Source organism: Castor canadensis, chromosome 13 (assembly GCF_047511655.1).
Source record: "Castor canadensis chromosome 13, mCasCan1.hap1v2, whole genome shotgun sequence".
NCBI lineage: Eukaryota > Metazoa > Chordata > Mammalia > Rodentia > Castoridae > Castor > Castor canadensis.
In genome coordinates, this window is record NC_133398.1 from 67,084,190 (window position 1) to 67,109,213 (window position 25,024).

At 37.8% G+C, this 25,024-nt stretch overlaps 1 protein-coding gene and 1 non-coding gene across 8 annotated transcripts in view; one reads left to right on the forward strand and one right to left on the reverse strand.

Moving 5' to 3' along the window:
* Glis3 (GLIS family zinc finger 3) overlaps positions 1–25,024 on the forward strand; it is a 443,820-nt gene that overhangs the window by 98,848 nt on the left and 319,948 nt on the right. The gene's annotated exons all lie outside the window — the stretch shown is intronic.
* LOC141415894 (U6 spliceosomal RNA) lies at positions 12,147–12,253 on the reverse strand. The gene has a single exon (XR_012440845.1). It is a non-coding gene; the product is annotated as a U6 spliceosomal RNA (small nuclear RNA).

Sequence of the window (25,024 nt, forward strand, 5' to 3'; positions counted from 1 at the left end):
TGGATTTGCATTTGGGGGATTGTAGCGGTGCTGAAGGTGGTGTGAGCTAAGCACGGCCTGGTGAGGATGAAGCACCTGGATATGGAGGTAGATGTCAGAGCTGAAGGTCAGGATGATGAACAGGTTCCTCAGTACATTGACCAGGCCATGGACATGTGACCAGGAACAGCTCGAAGAAGAGGAACTGAAGTTGTGGTCATCTGAGAGTCCCAGGAGGAGGAATTCTGTTGTTCCATGTCATTAGGACATATTTTGTAAAAGCAGTTATGTTGGAATAAATGGTACAAAGACAAACAACTAGATGTACCTATAGTTTGGATTTAGGCAACTCAATAATGAATTTACCCTCAGAAAAAAAGTTATGCCTTTGGAGCTAGATTTTTCAGTCATTTAATATTTCAGCTAATTGATATTTTAGTTTTTGTTCTGTGTATAGTATGGTAATTCCAAATTATACTCATTGTAACCCTGCAACGTCTAACCACTCTGAGCCAAGTTTTAAACTTAAACTATGTTAAAAGGAAGAGAATTCCAGCATGTTAGAGTTCAATCGTTTGATTGTTTTTGCCATAAATTTTTATATCATGTGATAACTTATCAATTTATTAAAGGTTACACTGAGTGATGTAAGCAGTCCCCCCGCCCTAGGCAGCTAAAGATAATTTCTTTAAAGAAATCTACCAGCAAGAATCTTTCCTTATTTCAAAATTTGAAGTCTGCATCTGATTTTCAAATTAAATGAATGAGGTTTAATCCATCTGTGTTTCTTTCTTTCTTTTTTTAACACTAAACACGGAAGCTCAAAGATAGAATTTAACATTTCTTTTAAGTTGGAGAACAGAATGTGATAGGTTAAATTTTAATCTAATCTCTCTCTAAGCAGCATCTATAGAATCTTATTACTAGGCTTGGGCACAACACATTTCATTTTTTAGGGCTTAAGCTATTCCCTAGACTATGTTAGTGAATAAAAAGAACCCTTTTATCTTCATACTGTTATGGTGAATATTATACTTACATATATATGTTTATTGTCATGTCTATCCCTGCAGGATTGAATTGTAATAAATAGCCCTTTCATGATGGAAAGCAATAGTATTTCAGGAATGAATGTCTGGTGTTCTAAATGTAACTTGCAGGTGATATCAATAAAATCACATTCACTGTATACTTGGGTGGTGATAAATCTCATCCTTAAATAGAAGCTTGATCACTCTCATATGACATTCTTTGTATCATCTGTGTGTGCTAAGTATCATAAGCACATTTCTAGGTATGATTTCTTCATTAACTAATTGCTATTTGACCAAATAATTTTTTCTTTACTTCATTGTGTCCCCTGACTCTGGGTATAATCCTCAACAATGAGAATTTATGAGAAGTTCATGAAGAATTTTTACTCAGTATTTATGATGAAAGTCTTTTGAATGCTCCCTCTTAAGTGGATTTAAGTATTTACTAATAAAACATACACCTTGAACATACAGAAAATCAGAGAGACTATGGAAAGCCTTCTGAAGACTTTGCAAAATGGAGTTTCACTCTACATTTTAGTCCTAATTTGGTGTACTGAAGAGCAATGAGAGGTCAAGACAATGTGTAGACTAAATACAGTGCTTGATCTCTGGGATGTTATGTTGGGTATGTGCTCAGAGACCAAGATTGGCTCCTTTAATACACTCTACATGTTACATTGCATTACAGCTTTCCCAAAAGGCAGAGAGGGTATTCTTACACCAGCCCTCATGCCTGAGTTGCAGACTCACATGTGGTTTTGGAACATTGATCAAGACCATGGAGAACTATTGCCCAGTCCAGCTTCACTCATCCTAGTCAAACAAATTTTCTTGGTCTTCCTTGCAGAAGACTGTGTGAGGCCTACTTCCATACTTCTGACCAAAAGACTGGCCTTTCCACAAATTCTCCCTTAATGTTAATTCATGCCTTCATGCCTTCAGAGCTCACTAGAAACTCCTCTTTTCTAGAAAAGTTTCCTCAATCAGTTTCACTCATTCATGTCTACTACTGTTATTGTTTTCCCCATATGTTATAGGAAAATTACTATATAAATGAATCACTAAGTATCAAAGAATAGGAGGCAGTTTGGCTAGGTATGTCTTTAAATCCACCCCCCTGCCCTGCACACACACTTTTTGCAGTACTGGGGCTTAAACTTGTTAGGCAGGTGCTCTGCCACTTCAGCAATACCCCCAGCCCAGTTATTTTTCAAACAGTGTTTCACATTTATGCCTGGGCCAGCCTGTACTGGGATCCTCCTATTTATGCTTCCTGAATAGCTGAGATGATGGTGCATGCCACCACATCCAGCTATCTTTTGAGATGGGGGTCTCACTAACTTTTTGCTCTGGCTAGTCTAGAACTAAAAGAATCTCAATCTGTCTCCTTAGTAGCTAGGATTACAATTATGAGCCACTGAGTCCAGTTCAAATCCCTCCGTTTTAACCCTCCCTCGTTTTGCATTTGGGGATACTTGTCCAAGAATATTTAGAGTGGTATTAAATGCATATTTAATTATATGCTTATGATTTATTTGTCTTTGTTTTTATGTATTTCAGACTTTATAGAAAAGTTGCATGAACAGCATATGGAATTCTGTTATATTTTCCAAATATTAAGTTTTTTACCATACTTGTTTCATCATTCTTTTTATTTTTACTGAACATTTTGGAGTTAGTTGCAGACATGATACTTCTTTACAAACTCTAAGTACTTTAGTGTGTGGTTTCTAAAAACAAGAATATTTTCTAACATAACCACAATTATAAAAATTAAGAACTTAACGTTGATGCATAAAGTTAACTGATTTACAGACCCTAGTGATTTCACATGCACAATATTTAAAGTCACACAGCACATAAGTAGAAGCATGAGACTAGCATCTATATCTTAAACTCATTCTCTCATATTCTTTCTGCCTTGCTAAGCTAAAACAACATCTTTAGACCACATGTCTGACAACACCACAGTGTTATCTGAAAGCTTCAGTAAACTCAGGGCTTTCAAAGCTGTTTAGGAACTCCCAGGATCTGGGGCTAAATAATGATGTTACTTTTTTTTTAAGGTCAATGAACACAAAATAGAAATCTTGATTTCATTCTTCATGCTTTCTTATGTCTGCAAGCAGTACAGGTTTCGTTTATGAGACTAAAATCCAGAGAACTGGTTGACAATATCGGACAGCGGCAGAAAACTTGTCCACAAATTAGGTAGGGTTGGAAACTCCTGAAATGTAGAGTCAGGACAACAAGCTCTCTCACCTTCCTATTGAAGACGGTAGTGATGAACGTTGACCCCACAGGAGGTTGGGGGGGTTCAAAATACTGTGTGAGACTTGCAAATTAAATAGTATACATTCCTACACTTCTGTTAAAATTTATATAACTGAATTTCTGGTTATCTAATAGATAATTCAGATTAAATAAGTTGACATTTTAATGATTAAGTCTAACCAGGTAGCAAAGCTTATGGCTCCTTCCATACAATTCCTTGCTTAATTTGCCATAGGCATCCCAATGTGGCCTCCAGCATTAAAGAGAGCATAATACTGCAGAATGTTCAGCTGGAAAAAGAATTTGACATTGTTCAAAGGTTTAGAGGACAATTACAACACTCATAAAACCAGAAAATGATACATAAATCTTTTTTAAAGTAGAAATGTTGGCTTATTTCTCAAAATGTTTCTATTACTTAATAATATGAGTATCAGAGCCTTTGTTCAGCACATACTGTTCGGATAATTTGGTAGACATCAACTAAAGTTCCTTTAAACAACTTGCTTTTATCACAATTCAATTTTATTCCTCTATTCAGGCATAGTGACATTCATTTAGTGACTTTGTTGTGGGAACATTTCTTTGCATACAATATACAGAACCATTCAAGTGTAGTCTGTTTTGGATCATTATTCATTTCTTTGGGCTCTCTTGGTTGGAACAAATAGAGTCCAGTTAACAGCCTCAAGTCAGAAATATCTGAAAGACATAACTGTCTTTCTTATACATAAAATTAGGAAAAAAATCCTTTATTTTTGGATATGCTTTAGAGAGTCATTTATAATAGAGAGCTAGTTTGAAGCTTTGGCAAGTATGTATATATGGGGGGATGAGGTGGGGAGAATAAAAAGAAGAGAGGAGGAGGAAAAGAAGGAGGAGAATAGAAGAGAGAGAGAACAATTAATGTGACTTTCTAAGTTCTATGGTAAACATTTTTGAGGTCAAGAAGGTAAGGAATGATTGCATTTAACCAGGGAAATTATGTTATCTCTACTAGGTAGGAACAGCCCTCCAACTAGAACTCAAGGCCAATGTGCTCCCCCCATGATTCTCTGTCCCTGGCTGCCAGCCCCTTAGTGTGTCCTCATCTGCACCCTTCGAGGTTCTGATGAGGTTTGGACAGTGGAAAGGAGTTACCAGACCAAAAATGGCATCTTGAAAAAAGTCCTTTGAAAGAGGAACCACTTAAGGAAATAGGTATGATATAAACCAGCTAGTCTGTGTGTTAGAAAATAAGAATTTTTGTTAGCATTAGAGAAAATAAATAAAAGGCAGTTCAGCAATGAAAGGAACATGAATGAGGTATGACATCAGACAATACCAAATTCAAATCCCAAGGCTCTCATTTTTATCAGTGGCATGACTACCCTGAATAAATTACATTATCTCTCTGATCCTCACTTTATGCACCAGGGATGTCATACTTTCATTCAATAAATGTATATTGGGCACCAACTGTGTACCAGCACTCTACCAGGCCACTGAGAATTCACTGATGAATAAAACTCTGCCCCTGTCCTAAGGTAGTCTAGATATGATAGACTTATAAAGTGGAAGACTTATGTGCGAACTTATGTGGAACCACTTAGAATGTCTGGCACATAGTGGCAGCTTAATGTATTTATTTCCATTTCTTGTTTATCTTCCAAGCCTTCCATGAAAACTGGGGAAATCCAAACATTTGCCAAGAACTTAGTGATATTAGTTGATTATTTCCATCTTCTCCCCCACAAAATCTCTTATCAGAAATTGTCATAATTTGGAATTTAACCAATTAGATGCATAATTTTATGGAATCTGTATTGGACTAAACAGTTTTGTCAGTAACTGTTTGCTACTTGCTTTGCCTCTCTGGGAGTCATTTCTATCAAGTACACAGTGAGGGTTTGGGATTAGTTAGTTGTGATCTTTATTCTTTCTGATTCAACATTAACTGATCTTAACTCTTATTCTCCTCTTGAGTCAATGTTATGTGTGTGCTTATCTTTCTTATAATCACCTTCCCTGTGCCCCAGTGCTCACAGCTATGTTGGAGTGTCTGGTGAGTAGGACATGGCTTTGATTTTCAAAGCCTTGATTCAGTTTTTTTTTTTAAATCATGTTCCTAATCTCTTGTTTTGGGGCAAATGGGAAAGAAAAGAGAAGAGGGAAGGTGTAGCTGTAGTTACATTTTATCTCCTTAGTTAAACTAAAGGGAAATCTTAAGTTCTCTGTTTCATTCTAAGAACCCATCATGTTCAAGGCTTTCTGTTCCCTAATATCTTCTTCAAGATTGCTTTAGCTTGTAGCCACAGTCTTTAAGTTAAATTGTAGAATACCAAATGTAATAAATGGTAAGTACTAAATTATTAAATGTAATAAATGGTAAGGGGTATTATAGCCATTTGTGAACCTACAAAACTGAAGTTCTCGGAGAGGCAACCTTTCAAGGACGTGCACCTGGTTAGCAGTCAGACTGGAACTTGGACTCAGATCCCAGGGGAGCTCTCCTTCACTCTGCCATTGCTGTAAATGTGGTTATTTTTACAGGTCATTCTATCTAAGTAGTGTATTCATTACCTCTTAGGTGACCAAACATGATGGCCTCTTTTTATGGTAGAGAACATTTTTTGTCTTTATCCTGTGATCTCTTTTGCCTTTGTGGGGTTCTCTCCAATGTCTCCTGGACTGAAGCTTTCCTTTCTACCCTTCAGAGAAATTCCAGGAAGGATCTGAAGCTCTCCTGCTCACCTTAATCCTGTATATGTCTTCTAATCTTACTGTTTCTTAATAAATGTATTAATCATAGCAAACAGTTTTTGAATGCTTCATATGAGCAAGACACCTTGTATGTTAGTCAGCTTTCTGTTACTGTAACAAAATGTCTGAGATAATACACTTACAAAAAGAAAGGTTTATTTTGGCTTTTAGTTTTGGAGATTGCAGTTTTTGGCTAATTGGCTCCATTGCCTTTGGGTCTGTGGTGAGACAGTACACTATATTGGGAGTATGAGGCAGTGGAAACCCTTACTTCATGACTGGGAGTAAAAGAGAGACAGAGGGGGGACTAGTGTCCTACAGTGCCCTTTAAGGGCATGCCTCCAGTGACCTAACTTCCTTCCAGTAGGCCCTATCTATTGAAGGTTCCACTGCCTCCTAATGTCTCCACAGATTAGAAACCAGGCCTTCAACACATGGGCCTTTAGGGAACATTTAGGATCCAAACAAGTACCCTTCCATTGAAACAACTATTGTCTTACCTCATATTCCAGAGGGAAAATTGAGGTTTAGAGAAGTTCTATGCTTTGCCTGAGTTTCCAAACAGTGTTTCTAGAGTTGACGCCAAGCAGTCTCACTCCAGTGTCTGTGCCTTTAAACATTGTGCATTCCCCTCACCCACCTCATCCTGCACTTTCCTTTTTTTTAATAAATTTTTCTTAGCATATATTCATTATACAGGGGGGAGTTTGTAGTGACAATTTTGATTAGTCTTACACTGTAAGTTATTTACGTTGCCCCCATCGTCTCTCCCCCTCAATCCTCTTCCCACCCCACTTAAAGCAATTGCAAGAGGTTTCTTAGTTCTGTTTCATGTAGATATATGAAGTCTGTCTGCCATATACTGTTACCTTAATCTCCTTCTTTCGCCCTCCCCCCTCCTATTAGTCCCCCTCCACCCCCCACACACACTGTACCTGTTTTACTGTCCTGGTTTTCATTATTAATATTTAAGTTGATGTTCAAAGGGGTGTCTCAAGTAAAGTATGTAGATGTACTTTACTTTGGTCTGTTCAACCCCTTCCATTACTCTTCATTACCCCTTTACCTCCCACCCCCTCATTTTTCAAAAGCTTTCAATACACATTCTTATATCCTCTACCTTCACATCTTATGTTATGTGATATTACTGATGCTCTATTGTTTTCTTTTCCTTCCTCTCTTTCTCTGAGTTCCATAGAGTAGTTCCATGGAACTACTCTATACTGAGTTTGTATATGACCATGCTTGTTTTTTTGTATATATTTATCTTTGGATCTATCTTCCATGTATGAAAGGAAACATGCAGCTTTTGTATTTCTGATACTGGCTAACTTCACTTAACATGATGTCCTTCCATTGCATCCATTCACCTTCAAGCCACATGTCATTATTCCCTGTGGCTGAGTAATATTCCATTGTGTAGATATACCACAATTTCTTGATCCATTTGTCAGTTGTAGAACACCTGGGTTGTTTCCAAGGTTTGGCTATTGTAAATAGTGCTGCAATGAACATCAGTGTACATGTGTCTCTATCGTGTCCTGTCTTGATGTTCCTTTGGGTAGACTCCCAGGGTTGGTATCACTGGATCATATGGCAGTTCTATCTCTAGTTTTTTGAAGAATCTCCATACTGCTTTCTATAGTGGTTGTACTAATTTGCATTTCCACCAGCAGTGTATAAGGGTTCCTGTTTCACCACATCCATGCCAACATTTGTTGTTGTTATTACCCTTGATTGTGGCCATTCTAACTGGGGTGAGGTGAAATCCAAGTGTTGTTTTGATTTGCATCTCTTTTATAACCAGGGAAGTTGAACACTTCTTCATGTATTTACTGGTCATTTGTACCTCTTCCTTTGAGAATTCCCTGTTTAATTCATGTGCCCATTTCTTTATTGGGGTGTTGATTCTTTGGGGATGAGTTTTTTGAGTACCCTGTAGATTCTAGATATTGGTCCCTTATTGGATGAGTAGCTGGCAAAGATTTTCTCCCATTCTGTGGGCTGTCTCTTGAGTCTGGTGACTGTTTTCTTTACTGTGCAGAGGCTCTTTAATTTAATGCAGTCTCATTTGTTCACTGTTTCTCTTAGATGCTGAGCCTTTTGAGTTCTGCTTAGGAAGTCTTTCCCTAAACATATGTGTTCCAGTGTATTTTCTACTGCTTCCTGGAGTTGTTTCAAAGTTTCAGGCCTTATATTAAGTTCTTTGATCCACTTTGAGTTGATTTTGGTACGGGGTGAAAGACAGGGGTCTAGTTTCAGTCTTCTTACATGTGGATATCTAGTTTTCCCAGCAGCCTTTGTTGAAGAGGCTGTCTTTTCTCCACCATGTATTTTAGGCTCCTTTGTCAAAGATCAGTTTGCTGTAGGGTTTATGTCTGGATCTTCTATTCTGAGCCATTGGTATTCATGTCTGTTTTTGTGCTGATACCATGCTGGTTTTTTTTGTTATGGCTCTGTAGTACAGTTTGAAGTCAGGTATTCTGATGCCTCCAGCATTGGACTTTTTTCTCAGAATTGCTTTAGCTATTCAAGGTCTTTTGTGTTTCCATATGTATTTCACTATTGCTTTTTCTATTTCTGTGCAGAATGTCATTGGAATTTTGATAAGGATTGCATTGAACATGTAGATTGCTTTTGGTAGTGTGGCCATTTTCACAATGTTGATTCTACCAATCCACAAGCATGGATGGTCTTTCCATCTTCTGATTTCTAATAGATTTTCAGTAGAGTTTTTGGGGTCTTTTAGGTATGGGGTCATGTCATCTACAAACAGAGACAGTTTGACTTCTTCCTTCCCTATTTGGATCCCTTTTATTTCTTGCTCTTGTCTTACTGCTCTGGCTAGGAATTCCAAAACTATATTGAATAAGAGTGGAGAAAGCAGAGAGCCCTGTCTTGTTCCTGACTTTAATGGGAATGATTTCAGTTGTTATCCATTTAGTATGATGTTGGCTCTAGGTTGTGGTATATAGTCTTTATTATGTTGAGGAACATTCCTTCTATTCCTGGTGTCTTCAGAGCTTTTATTATGAAAGGGTGTTGGATTTTGTCAAAGACCTTTTCTGCATCTATTGAGAGGATATTGTGGTTTTGTCCTTGCTTCTGTTTATATGCTGTATTACACTTATGGATTTATGTATGTTGAACCATCCTTGCATCCCTGAAATGAAATTGACTTGATCATGGGTGTATGATCTTTTTGCTATGTTGTTGAATTCTGTTTGCCAGTATTTTGTTGAGAATCTTTGCATCTATATTCATTAAAGATTTTGGTCTAGAATTCTCTTTTCTGGTTATGTCTTTATTGGGTTTTGGAGTGATGCTGGCTTCGTAGAATGATTTTGGTAGTGTTCTTTCCCTTTCTGTTTCCTGGAAAAGTTTGAGGAGTATTGACATGAGCTCTTCTTTAAAGGTATGGTAAAATTTGTCTGTGAATCTAACAAGTCCTGGGCTCTTCTTTGTAGGAGAGACTCTTTATTACTGCTTCTATTTCACTGCGTGTAATAGGACTATTTAGGTGTTTAATATCTTCTTGGTTCAATTTTGGTTGGTTATATGCATCTATGAATTTATCCATTTCATCTAGATTTTCCAGTTTACTTGAATATAAGTTTTCAAAGTACTCTGTAATGATTCTCTGGATTTCATTAGTATTTGTGATTATGTCCCTTTTTTCAGTTCTGATTTTATTAATTTGGGTCTTTTCCCCACTCTGTTTTGTCATATAGGCTAAGAGTTTGTCAATCTTGTTAATTTTTTCAATGTTCCATTGATTCTTAGCCCTGATCTTTATTATTTCTCTCTGCTGTTTTTGGGTTTGGTTTGTTCTCGTATTTCTAGGAGCTTAAGATGCATCATTAGGTTGTTCCTCTGAGAGGTCTCTGTTTTTTTGTTTTTTGTTTTGACATAGGCACTCATAGGCACTTATAGTTACAAACTTTCCGCCTTAGCATGGCTTTTGCTGTGTCCCACAGATTCTGATAGGTTGTATTTTCATTTTCATTGTAGGAACTTTTTTTTTCTTCCTCTGTTTCTTCAATCACCCATTGTTTTTTCAGCAGTGTGTTTTTCAGTCTCCATGTGTTTGAATATTTTCTGTGGTTTCTTTGTTATTGAGGTCTAGTTTCATTTTGTTGTTGAGGTCTTTGTTTCTGCATCTGATATGATGCAGGGTTTTTTTTTATTATTTTCTTGAATTTGTTGAGACTTGCTTTGTGTCCTAAAATATGATCTATTTCCATGATCTGCAGAAAAGAATGTGTTTTGCCTGGTTGTTGGGTGAAATACTCTATAGAGATCAACCATGTCTATTTGATCTAATGTGTAGAATAGCTCTGTCATTTCTTTGTTGAACTTTTGCCTGGATGACCTATCTATTTGTAGCAGTGGGATATTTAGGTCTCCCACTATCCCTGAGTTAGGATCTGTCTGTGTTCTTAGGTCATTAGGTTTTTTTTTTTTAATGTAAATTGGTGCCCCTGTGTTTGGTGCATATATGTTAAGGATTGAGATATTTTGTCTTGATGAATTGTTCCTTTAATTAATATGAAGTGACCTTAATTGTCTCTTCTGATTAGTCTGAATTGCCTGTTTATGGGGTCCATTTGCTTGGAAAACTTTTTTCCACTCTTTGACTCTAAGCCAGTATTTATTTTTTTCTGTGAGATGAGTCTCTTGTAAGCACCATATGGTTGGGTCTTATTTTTTAACCCAGTTAACTATGTCTTTTGATTGGGGCATTGAGGCCATTTATATTCAGTGTTAATATTGAGAGGTACCTGTTGTTTCCAGCCATTTTTATTCCCCTGCTGTTTAGTTTTACCTATTCCTTGTTTACTGGTCTGCTTGCTCAAAAGGGTTTATTCTTTCTTGAGTCTTCCTGTTTCAGGCTAGTTTATTCTTCTATATGTAAAAGTCCTTTAAGTATCTTCTGTAATGCTGGCTTGGTAGTCACAAATTCCTTTAGTTTTTCCTTGTTGTGGAAGGTTTTAATTTCTTCTTCAATTAGAGAGGATAGTTTTGCTGGGTAAACTAGTCTAAGTTGACAGTTGCTTTCTTTTAGGGCCTGAATTATGTCTTTCTATGACCTTCTTGTGTTTAGAGTTTGAGTTGAGAAATCTCTGTTATTCTAATGGGAGTTCCTTATATATGACTTGTCTGTTTTCTTTTGATGCTTTCAGAATTCTGTCTTTGTTCTGTGTGCTGAGTGTTTTGATTATGATGTGTCTGGGGGTGTTTCTTTTCTGGTCCTGACAGTTTGGTGTTCTGTAAGCTTCCTGCACCTAGGTGACTCTTTCTTTCTCAAGGTTAGGGAAGTTTTCAGCTTTTCTTCTATTGAATAGGTTATCGGTGACTTTAGTTTGTATCTCCTCTCTTTCTTTTACATCCATGATATTTTCATGATGTCCCAGATATCTTGCATGTTCTATTCATGTTTTCTTAGCATTCTTTCATGATCTTTTAGTGTTTGGTCTAATTCCTCTACTTTGTCTTCTATTCCTGATACTCTATTTTCAACTTTCTTCACTCTTCATCAAGCTTTCAACTGAGATTTTTATTTGGGATATTGAGTTGCTTATTTTGGATTGATTTCTTTTCAGGGTTTCCATATATTTATTGATTTCCTCTTTCATATTCTAGATAGTCTTCTTAATTTCATTCATCTGTTTGTTTGTATTCTTTTTGAGCTCATTAATTGTTTATTCACATCTTCTTTGAGGTCAAGTGCTAGCTTTTGTGTTTCTTCTTTGAGGTCATTTATCACTTTCACTGTTGTTTTTTGGAATTCATTATTTGATAGCTTTTACGCTGTGCTTACCTAGTGGTGTAATTGACTTTTGAGGGAGAACAGTTGTCTTGCTGTTCCATTCTGCATTGAGATTTATGTGGCTAGGGTTGTTTTTGGTTAGGGTTTTAATCCCCTTTGCCCCTGTAGTTGGGGTTTTGAGTTTTTTTCTCCTGAAGCTTCAGCAGTCTTCCTCAGAGGGGTATGCTAGAAATGTTACCCCTTGCAGGATTCTTGTGATACAGATTACCTCTTTTCTCTCCTTAATAAGGGGCTGGCGTTCCCTCTCTTTGATGGAGGTGTAGGGACTCTCCTGCAGTCACAGTAAAAATATAGAATGCTTCACAAATTTGTGTGTCTTCCTTGTGCAGGGGCCATGATAATCTTCTCTATATCATTCCAATTTTAGTATACATGCTGCTGAAGTGAGTACCACTCTGTATTTTCTCTTTCTTTTTTGCAGATTTCTTTCTGCCTGCATGCTTAAACATAGGAGATTCTGAGTTCCACTGTATACACATGATTCCTGAACAATCTCAACTTCATGAAAGACTCTACTGCTGATATCCCCAGAACCTAGTTTTAGGCCCACTTCCAGGCTCTGTTTTCCATCTGTCTACATGTAGTTCCATCTGGATGTGTGCACAGGCAGCTCCTACTGCACTTACTAAGACCAGGTTGCCCCTCAGGTGAGTGAGTGACTTGAAGCATCAGCCTGGAGATAGAGATATTTTAGAGGCCTTTGTGATTCTGCTATAAAGGAACTCTAGATGTAGCTCAATGCAGAATGTGCAGAGCTGGATACCAGAAACATTTTTATAAGCATTTACTAATAAGCAAATAAATTAGAAAAAAATTTTTTCTATGAAAAGAGTGTGGTTTTAAAAAGGTTGGATGACATCTGCCTCCCTGTATTCAAGATGTTTCTATCAAAAGGAACTCTGCAGAGATGATGTTGGAAATGGCTTATTTGCCATGTTTGAGGATCCTGCCAGCTTCTATTCTGTATCCTCAAAGGCAGAGTACCAGACACCCTCTCACAGTGTGGATGAAACACAGCTGGTGTCACTTTCTGCAAGTTCCAGTAACCCAGTGCACCAAACTACAGTGGTACCTTGAAAAGGAAACAGAGAACAAAATTTGGAATTAATGTTTCTTCACTCCCATTAGTTTCCAGCTGCTCTGCTATCTTTGGTTTAAACAGTGCTATTTTTGTCAAGATTAAGCATCTTTTTGTTTCTTTTAAGTCTGGGCTACACTTTGCTTGGAAGTGTTCATCTGGATTTTATTCCCTTCCTCCCTGATCCATAAATTTTTGTTTTCAAATAAGCCTGTCACTTTGTACAGTATCTTTTGCTTCCCAACATTATTTGTTCTCTGCTTATAGGATGTTCTTTGCCATCTAATTTTAGATCACACATAATGCCCTATAAGTAGTCTCTCCTTTGGAGGGATAAACACCATGGTTAAGATGTCACTTCTCATAAATCAGTTTTGGTGAAGATGAAGGCAGCTGTGGATTGGGAGAAGGGAGCAGGAACTCACAAAATCTGACCCTTTCAAAGTCGACTTAATCCTCCCTCTTATCCCCTCTGTTTCAGTGCACTTTTTGGAGGGTGGGTGGAACCCTCTTTAACATGAAGGAATGACCTTTGTATTGTTTGCCTTTGTCAGAGCAACAAAAGCCCTAGAAAATTCCAATTAATTAGCAAGCCTTGGGCTAATGAAAGAATAAAACCGAAAGAGAAATGCTCTAAGCTTTCAGAGAGGCATAAGCATGTGAGGACAATACCGATTTCAAATATTTGGGACTGTTTGTATAATTTTCCCAGGATTTGCCTTCTTGAGACTCACAGAGATAAGATGAGAGAGACAAGAACAAGGATTTGTCACAGAGTCAGGATGCAATTACATTCTTGGCTTTTGAGGATGCTAAACAACCCACCATCATTTGAAGAAGGCAGTTAAATGTGAACTCACACACTCAGGGAAATTAAAACCAGAATGTAGAGTTTTTCTCATTTTGTGTTTAGAGGAAGACAGAGCAATTAGATGGATGTAAAGTAGATTATGAAATAACGTTAAAGTTAATTATTATGAAGGACCAGGAAATCACTAGACCATTGTATCTTTGAATGAGGATCTGCAACCAGTGTGGCTGTTAGAAATGTCTGGTGAGGAAAACTACTGAAGTCACTAATTTGTAGCCTTATATTGTGCATTAATAATAATAGTAGTAGTATAACCACCCCTAAACTACTGCTGCCGGTTCACATGTACTGAGCATTTGCTATTTATTCTGAGCACATTTAATTTTCTTAGCAGTCTTATGTGATACTAGATACTATGTGATGCTTTTATTGTCTCCATCTTATAGTTCAGAAGAAAATCTACTAAGTGACTGGCCCACATATATAAGTGACAGGCCTAGATGTGAATATATGCAGTCTATGTCTAGTGTCCATACCCCAAGCCACCTCTCCATCGTGCCTATGAGGTATAGTCTTACTACCAGGGTAGAAATAACACTGGAGAGACTAGATATTGCTGAGCTGGCTAGGAACCCAAGAGTTTGAGGCTCTATTCCCAGTTTTGTCTCCAGCTATTCTACTCATTATTGGACAAATCCTAACATCATTTCTGGCCTTCAGTATGTTTATTTGTCAAATGAAATTGTTACATCAGATGATATCTAAGGTATCTTTCAGCTCCAATACTCCAGATTTAGAAAATGATGAGCTTCAGATACAGAGTCAGTGAAACAAAATGATCATATTTGAAGGGTGTGTGTGTGTGTGTGTGTGTGTGTGTGTGTGTGTGTGTTTGTGTGTTCAGAATGAGGCAGCAACTTTGGATCCAGGCATATCTGTGTTCAAACCCTTGCTGTTCTGTATGACTTGAGGCTGATTGCTTTGTCTTAGAAATGTCTTCCTGTCTACCTCCTCAGATTGAGGTAATGCTTTTTTTGTGTGGAATTCCTACATGATTCCCAGCAGTGTTGGTACTTCTGCTTCTTTCTGACCCGTGCAAATGATGTAGGCATTGGGTAGAGGGTATACACAAAGGGATCTGAAGACAATCTAAAAGGAACATTTTTTTTCAAAAGGTGACTGGATAGGTGTTTGTGTGGTTGGATCTTTTGGTGATTGGTCTCATAGGTGAGAATAATTCAGAACTAAAGTGATTAAGCTGCTGACAGATTTCCTGTTCAACCTTTTCACTGAATTCTATCATCTTCCTTTTGATTTTTCCTTGAGTAATTATTTTGTCTGCAGATGTTCTCCAGACTCCTTGGAAAAGGTGGCAATTGAAAAGATACAGTCTTAGTGGTCATACTTGGTTAACAGTGTTCTCTCCAAATCTCAGAATGTGACTTATTTTGAAAACAGAGTTTTTGTAAATGTAATCACCTTAAAAGATGAAGTTATACTGGATTAGGATGTGACATATTCATAAAAAGGGACAAATTTGGATGTAGACACAGGGACAAGAATATCACATGAGTACAGAAGACACACAGGGAGACAGTCAAGTGATATCAGAAGAAGAGCTTGGAGAGATGTGTCTCTAAACAAAGGAAGGTGAAGGATTGCCAGCAACCACTAGAAGTCAGGAAGAGACAAGAAAGATCTTCTTCTAGAGGCTTCAGAGAGAACAGGTCCAGCTAACATTTTGGTCTAGGCCTCCTAGCCTCCAGACCTCTGAGAGAATAAATTTCTGTTGTTTAAAGCTATTTATTTGTGATACTTTTGTTAAGTCAGCCTCAGAACACTAATATAGTAAGTAAGGTACCTGTTTCTAAATCATAATAGTTGGTATTAGTTGAGACAGAAAGAGTCAAGTAACCAACATGGGAAGGGAAATACTGTACATCCACAAGCACTGTTTTTGAAGTTTTTTGTTGTCATCATGGTTCCTCTTCCTAGTCTATGTAAATAGCTCTTTTTATTCTTACTGTCCAGGATTAGAACAGGTGTCATGGAAACTCCAGAATAGGCAACCTGATGAAAATTGGACTTGTAATAGACTAACATTTAAAAAAAACTGACTTTCATAAAATCAATATGCTAAGACTACAGCAATTACCAATGGAGATACATTGTGTCCACACAATTAATATGAAGATAAGTACCACTACCTGGTTTATCAGTTGATTTAAATATTCTTTTGAGGCCATCTACATGCTTCCAGAAGTTAAAAAAAAAGTTATTATATCTGAAATATTGACCTGGATGCAGAATAGGTTGAAAAATATAGTGCTCCTTAAAATTAGATTACTATTTATAATATGGGGATAAGTATTTAAATTTTAATAAGAAAAAAATCTTAGTTACCTAAAACTCAAGGACTTTGCAGAAAACAATATGATAATAAGAGAAAACCTTCAAACAGGCTTGGACTATATGGATTCAGTTTGTTCCAGAAAAGCTTAGAGTGAAGACAGCTCGTGAATTCTGTCGTCAGGCAGTGAGGCCCATATCACATGTCACTTTGCTTTGTTTTTAACATGTGGCTCAAGCTATGCCAGACCTGCTGCTGTGTGGGAGATGTACTTTCTGACAAAATAAGGCATTTTCCTGGCATCAGGCCCCTTTGGAATTTTTACTGGTGTGTCTAAACCCAGAGAGCTTGTGTTTCCCACACATGTCCAATTTATTCACACTTGGCTTTCTGGATTTATGGTGGTCTTGAAGCCTGTCAGTACCAAGTGTGGTGAGCTCTTCATCATCACTGGAGGTTATTTGGAAGAAATGAAACCAAGCATTCATTCAGCCATTGCTTAAAAACTGTTTCCTATCTACCATGTCTGTTACAAGGAAGAAACGGAGGCAAATAGATAGACCAATTTTTGGGAGAACTGAAAACATTTTGTAGAGTAGAAATGGAAGTATTTCTAGAAGGCTGTGTCCTTTTCCTCTTTCTCCTCATCCATCATGATAATAAAGTTTATGGAAAAGTTCATTTATATTACTTTGTGTTTAAAGAGATGATGAAGATGAAGGCGATAGTTGGTGATGGTGGTGATGACAATGATGACATTAATATTAAAGTTCGTTCTTGGCTGTCCATTATCAGCTGAGTTGAAGTACTGTATAAATAAACTAATACCAAGACAGGAGTCTGAGCAACTGTGGGCTACATTTTGGAATTTACTAGTTTGTCCTCCAAACTTGTGGTTCTTGCCTTCTACATGAATTTTCCTGTTGGTCACATGAGGGATCAGTAAAACCACATGGACACCTACCCTAGCACAGATTCATTATCTCTGTTGTAAAAGTAAGTTTAAGACCATTCTCTAGCATTTAAGAGGCCTGGGTATTACCTTTGTACAAAATAGGTAGATTGATACCTGTTAAATTGAGGAAATGGGGAAGGGAGGACAAAAGAGAGCAGCAGAGGGGGTGAATTCAAGTATGATATATTTGATACATGTAAGAACTTTTGCAGATACTCCATTGTACCTCCACCCAGCACAACAACAATAAAAAAGTTTAAAAAAAAAAGGGTAGCATGATATTGAAAAGGGGAGCTGAGAAATGGTGAAGATTGTGCAGAATGACAGAAAAATCCCCAATGTGTCATGTATGTCCCTGGGAGATGGTTCATTCATTCATTTATTTAACCCACATTTGTGAAATGGGACGAGGTACTTAGAGATGCAAATTCAAGTAAGGCAAAGGCCCTTTTCTCTATGTGTTTGCAGTCCAAAGTCAAGAATGAGGCAGGTCATCTCTAAATTTTATCTGGAACCATGGTTCCACTCTTGTTTCGAGTACCTTCCATCTAGCTTGCTTTCTTTTCCTTGCTCCAATACACCAAGCCAGTCTAGCTTTCAGGTCTTTGTACTTGGTCATTAGTTTTCTGTTCCTGAGACTCTGCTCCCCATATTGTTTCATGGCTGCTTTCTTCTCACCACTTGTAGCTTAGCTTATGAACCATCTCTTCTGCAGGCCTTCCTGGCCACTCAGTCCAGAGAAGCTTCCCATGATCCCCATCCTACCTACCTGTTTTCTTTCTTGTATGGCATTTACCTTTGTTTGAAATGGTTCTGTTAGCTGAAGGAGTGGCTCAAATGGTAAGATCCCCTGCTCAGCATGTATGAGGCCCTGAGTTCAAAACCCAGTGTTGCCAAAAAAAAGTTCAAATGAAATGGTCCTGTTAATTTATCCATTCATTTGTTTCATTGTGCATTCCTTCACCACTAGAATGTACACATGAAAATGGGAGAGGGGGAAATCTTGTCTCATTTACTATTGTATCTTCAGCAATACAGTTTTGTTGAATGAATAGATGGAAGAATGAATGAATGAATAAGACATTGTAACACATTCTGTAATGAAAGTGTTAAGAGTATTATAGGAAAATGAGTGACTGAGGGATGGCTTCTGTGTGTAAGCAGGTTGAGGACATCTTCGCAGAAAAAACACGTAAGGTAGGCCTGGAAGGCAGGAGACAGTGTGGGAGAAGGTGCTACTTTTGCTTAGGTGGCTGAAACTTCCACCTTGATCTTGACCATCCACTGTGTACCCACTCTCTGCAGGCATTCAGTGAGCAGCACAGATCACTCAGTGGTAGGTTGATGGTCAGAGATCCCAGTGACTATGAACCCTGCTCTCTTTAGAAACATGCATCAGGGAAGCAGAGAACACATGTTTATCGAAAAGTTTTTTCATGCTTTGGAAAGTTGCTAAAAGCCTGTCTTTCCAATAAAGAGAAACTCAGAATTGATGTAATGCAGAAAAGGAGCTTATGAAACATAAGTAGGCATTCTTGACAAAATAAAAATAGAAGCTTAAAAGACGCATCATTTTTGGAAAAGAAAAAAGGAACCTTTTTTTCCCCTACTGTAAGAAAGTATGTGTGGATGAGGCATTTGTGTTAAACTATAGAATAAAATTTGCATATTACTTCAGGGTACTGCAACCATGGCAATTCAGAGTTTTGTCAGTCCTGATAGACCTACTTGGAATATACATATCCATTAACAAGATTATCACTTGAAGAGACAATCATATTTTTACTGAAAAGGTTTTTTTAAGGATAAAATTTATTGGTATTTAATGAAGCATGAGGTGTCTAAATGAACCATGAAAGCAATAGCTAAACTAATTAACTGCATATAAAGGCTCCCCGAATACATATGTGATGTGGGCTGTGTGCTTATCAATCGTGCCTGGTTACACTGACATCTTGGAGAACATGCTCCTCATATCTGCTTTGTGGAAGCCACAGTAAATTCTCCTGTAACACATGCGATAAAGGAGAAATCATCATTTAGATTTCCTACAAATGTGGATGGGATATTTAAGTCAAGCACTGTGGGGTTTATAGGTTATAATTTAGCAGAGTTAATACTAGCAATAACAACGTATTATTTCCACACACTTGATTTAAGCCTCTATCTATGTTGTTTCATTGAATGATAAATCATTCCCTGGTTCTAAAAATATGCATCTACCCTCCCCTTCTCCTCAACCCCAAAGAGAGACCAAGGATGATAAATAACTTGAGATGAACATTTTACTGTGCGATAAAGATTCATGTGGGTCTTTTTTCAACCGCATGCAAAAACATGCCCTGTTGATAGCTCTGAGAATTTTAAAGCACAGGCAAAACCAGTTCTTTTTTGGTGGTAAATCACACCAATTTGGGAAGGAGCTCATTCACCTTAACAGAACTGTTAACGTTGACCTTTACCAATGGCCATCTTACTTTTTGGCCAGTATCTCACTGGTCAGTGTCTTGGCCATAGATACTTGCTCTTTGCCCCATTATCACAGAACCTAACTCTCGACAAGTGACTTATGATTCTGCATACACTTTTCTGAAAATGATATTCAAGCATGAATAAGAAAGTCTGGTAAATCGTGAATACCTGTAGTAATAGTATATACTAATGGTAGAAGGGCAGACACTCTAACAGATATTTGAGCATGGCTCTTCCAACTTAAGCATGCTTCAAGAAGCCTCAAGAGGGCCTGTGAAAATGCCAACATTTTGCCCCTCCCTCGGAGTTTCTAATTTAGGCCTGAGAATTTGCATTTCTAATAAGCTTCTTGGTGGTGCTGATAATCTTGGTCTAGACACTATACTTTGAGAATCACTGTAGGATAGAGTGCAAACTAGAGTGGAGAAGGGCATTTTTTCCGAGGTAAGGATGCAGTTTGTCTTAGATTCTTTCTGGCTGCCAGCCTATATACTTTTTCTTCTTGAAGGATGTTTCTCTGTCCTTTCTCTAAGATATCCAGGAACCTCCTCGTCAGATAAGGGCATGAAACTTAAGCATAGGTAGGTATGACTCTGCAATATATAGGGCTACCTTTAACAAGGACATATAGATGTTAATGGGGTGAAATCAAAAGAATGAAGCTTTGATAAAGGTGTTTTAGATATCTGCCTGTGGGTGGAAGGGTATTAGGAGACACAAAATTCAGGTCTGAACTTACCATTCAGGCCAAGTATTCTACTTGCTCATCAAGCATCTCTGCGTTCTGTAACTTCCCAAATGATCCCACTTTTGCTTCCAGGTTCTCTGCATATACCTAACACTGGGCCTGTTATGCAGTGGACACCTGGTAAGTGTGTATTGCATGACTGCAGGAGTGGATGGATAGATGATGGATAGGTGAGTACCAGGGACAAAAGTGATTAACGCTTGTGTGATTTAGCACTTCTCTCTTCTCTTGTCTACTAAGGAAAATATACTGTTACCTGATAAGAAGTCCCAGGGTTCCCCAGGGTACTCCGCCCCACCAACCTCACCTACTTTTGAGGTCTCATATGCTAATTAGTAAGGGGAGACAAACAGAAGAATGGGAGTCAAGGAATTTGTATGTGAAAGGGCTGAGACTGGATTAAAGAATGAGAAGAGAGGAAGGAGGGAAAAATTGTTTCTGTAGGAATGTTGGGAAGAGTGTGTTTCCTCATGTGGGAGAGTGAAGAATGAAAGAAAGTTTCAGGGTTGCAGAAGGGTTTCAGTTGTCAGTCAAGAGGAATGGCAGAGAGAAATGGCAAAAGCAGTGGTTTTCTCTTAATTTTTTTTTTTTTTTGAGACAGAATATCCCTATGTAACTGGAACTCACTGGTGGTTTGGAACTCATGGTGTAGCTCAGGCTGTCCTCACACTCACAATCTTCCTGTCAGCCTCTGCAGTGCTAGAATTATAGGCATGAATCACCACACCTGGCTGGACTTGGTTATTGAATGTATGAGTACTCCACCTGAAATTACACTGAAGGATTCTGGGATTTATTTGGGTTATGCGTGACTAAACATGTTAATAAATCCCAAATAATGTATTTTAAATGTGAATAATAGGGGGTAATGATCTTGTGGAGCAGTGATTTTCAAAGTAGGGGGCATCATCTGGTAACTTGTTAGAAATGCAAATTTTGGGTTGCACTGTACACCCACTGTATTTGAAACTTTTTTGTTTTCTTTTTGCAGAGTACTGGGGTTTGAACTCAGGGTTACACCTTGAGCCACTCCATCAGCCTTTGTTGTGATGGATTTTTTTCGAAATAGAGTCTCATGGACTATTTGCCCTGCTGGCTTTGAACTGCCATCCTCTTGATCTCTGCCTCTGAGTAGCTAGGATTACAGGCATGAGCCACCAGCGCCTGGCTGTGTCTGAAACTTTGAGGGAGGCCCAGCAATCTGTTTCACAAGCTGTGCAGTTACACTAAAGTTTGAGAACCAGGGGATGAGGGATTGCTATACTCACAGCTCCTTCATCTGAAGGAATAGTACAGGTTGTACCTGATCAGGAACCTTCAAAACTCAGGATTACTGGTGACTAATGTCCTGTGAGTACATTTTTTCTTAAATATTTTATGATTTGAGAGGTGTATGAAGGCTGGTCAAGGTGGTGCACATCTGTAATCCCAGTACTGGAGAGGTGGAGGCAAGAGGGTTGAGGGTTTGAGTCTAGCCTGGGCCACATAGCTAGATCCTGCCTCAAAAACAAGAAACAGTGCAAAACAAGAAAGACTTAGGCAGGCAGAAACATTTTGAGTTCAGCAAAGAAAACAAATGAACTAAATATTGTCTGGGGGTGGGTGGGTTATAAAGTGGTTACACGAAACAGCTGCATGGGAGTCTGTGCCATGGCTGGTCAGGAGCCTTGGAAATGACTTTGTTTTCACTCAGTGGGCTGTATAATGGGTCAGCATAGTCCATCTCTGAGGTCACCGCTGCACAATCATACTTACTCTTTTGTTTTTTAACTTGCTTTTTTATTTTTTGGCAGTAACTTAATAACATGTGATCTTTTCTTTGGTTTTTACTCATCAGTATTAGTATTTTTTCCCTGAGTCTAAAAAGGAATCTCCACATCTTTATTTTAGACAAAACTTAAATACCGGAAAAAAAGAAATCACTTGCCACTATTTTGTAGAGGTGGAGGTATCAATTACTAAAATATTAGGAGATAAATACGTCTGTATATCCTTAATTTTACTCTAAATAAAGTTTTAAGTTCTCTTTCTTCACACTGTGTTATAAACTTTCTCCCACGTAGCTCAGTATTCATTGAAAATATGATTTTTAAGTACAACAGAACTTCTTTGAGCATGGAGAGTATATCGTGATTTGTTTACTCAAGAGTACTTTCAAACAATTAAAACTGTTTTACCACATATATATTTTTAAAATGATGGCCTAAACATCTGAGTGTTTCCTTAAGGTAGATTATGGGGTAAAATGAACATTTTAAATATTCTTGACTGTAGTAAGAAGTTGTTTCACAAAGGTTTATATTACATACATACTTTCAACTCAATCTGTTGGCAAAATATTGTCTATTTTTCTCGTCTACTTGATTCTTCTTTTATGGACTATTTATGTCCTTTGCTGACCACCCTCCCATAAGAATATTTGTCTTTATTATTGACTTATATATTAAGTCTTTAACCCTTTGTTTATAGAGTGATAGTGATTTCCTAGTCTTGTGTTGGCTTTTCTATTTTATTTATGGTGCTTATTGAGCTAAAATATTCTTGTAGTTTTATCTGTTTATCTTTGTCTTTTGCATCCTAAATTAAGCAAAAATTCAAATGTATTTTCTGTTAATAGTTTTAGATGTTTCTTTTTAATATTTAGCTGTTTACTTCCATGGGACTCATGATGCTATATTATGGCTGGTTGTATTTTCCAGTGATGACTAAAGCCACAGTTTCCATTCTGTGCACTTTTCTGTGGTGAGTTTGCATCTCCTTGGTCAGGTGGTGGAGTCTATTTCTCTACCACATTGAATCTGGGTAGGTGCTGAGACTGCCTTGGCCAATAACATGGTAGAAGTGATGATGTGCCTCTTGCAAGCATGGTCCTTAGCTAGCCGGAAAGGTCCCTCCTTCTGCCTCTTGGAAGCTAGCTGCCATGCTGTAAGAACCCCAAGTCATGCACTAAGGGCATGTGTCTGTTTAGTCTCCTTCTGACAACCCAGCTGAACCCCCAGCTGACAGGCAACATCCCTGGCTGAAGGGAGTGAGCCATCTTAGACATCCATTCAGTCCACCTTTCAGGTAACTGCAACCTTTAGCTGATATCTGACTGTGAAGCATGAGAGACCCCTAAGTGCAGTGGTCCCGTTCTGAGCCTAGTCAACTCCCAGCAATATAAAAGAAACAAATTCTTGTCTTAAGGACTCTTAAATTGTGAAGTGGTTTGTTATACAGCAGTAAATAATCAGAACATTTGTAATGTGAATAAGAACTTAGCTTTGATTTAAACAGTTGTCCCACTCCTATTTATAGATCTCCTTTTCCTTACTCATTTGTAAGTCATCATATGCCAATTACTGTATCTCTGAGGTCATGATTTTATGCTGCTGTTCTGTTTCTGTGTTCGGTTTAATTAAGTCTTCCTTCTGTGTTCTATGATTTTTATTTCATCTCTTTACAATATATATTTTCTTTTTCAAAGCATTTTTGACTGGTAGTACTATTTCATTTTTCAAGGTGAACTTGAGAATCCCATTGTGGAGGTAGTGAATGTGGAAAAGCCCAGTAGGACTTGCGTCAAATCAGTGGTTCTCTATCTGAGTGGTGTTGCCCTTGGGGACATTTGGTAATGTCTGGACATTGTTTAGTTTTGGTTGTCTCAGTTGGCATTTGATTGTGCTGCTGGCATCTCATGGATAGAGTCAAGAGATGCTACTCAGTCTTCTCTAACATGCAGAGCATCCCCCGAAAGAGAAAATTATAGGGCACAGAATTTCAGTGATGCAAGGAGTAAAAACTGCATTAACTCTGTAAAATAGTTTGGAAGAATCAGCATACTTGTTATACTTATTTTTCTCTCCTGGGAATATGTACATATCTATGTTTGTGTCTTTGTAGAAATACTGTACCTTTCTCCATATTACACCCTGTTCCTAGGAATTTTAAATTTAAAACATTTTTCTGTTATATTTTGAAACTCATAATTGATACTATGTAAGAAATCACTTACATTTGTCATGTCTATATTGTGTTTTATCACCATATTGAATTTTCTTTTCTTTTATTGTAATTTTCAGCAGATTGTGTTGAATTTTATCGGTAGACAACATTTCTGAAATTTAACTTGATAAAGGAGTAAAGTTGATGCTTATTTGCCTTTATTTTGGTAATGATAAATCTGAGACCTGTAGCCATTTACCAGCCTCATACACTGAGTATGAGCCTACAATGGAAAGAAGTATGAAAACAACACAAAACATAAACAACCAACAGCTTCATCCTTGGATGAGGACAGTAAATATTGTCATAATTTACATAAAGTGTAAAAGTTGACAGTGTTTAGAGAGCCTTTGGAATGTTATAGTTGGGAGTGACTACAGACATTTTTCTCTTCCATTCCTTTCACCTATATTCTCAGCAATGTCCTATCCGCCACTCTCTGAATTCTTCCGGGAACAACACCTCTGTGCTGCACAAAGGCACTTCTGATTTCTAGAACTCACCCTGTGGTTGAGCTGTATTCTGGTTTCTGGACGCTTACATGTTTTTTGTGATGTAATGGCACTGGAGGAAGCAGAGCTTTCACAAACTGCCTAAGTGATGCTAATAGAGGTTTGAATGGTTGTGGGAACATTTATGTGACTTGGTTGACCAACCCACGTGAACTGGGCATTTCATAAATACTTTATATGAAATTGAACTTTATATGCTATTTTGATATTTCCTACTTTTTATTTTGAGAGGCCTGTGGGTAAGAGTTTGGC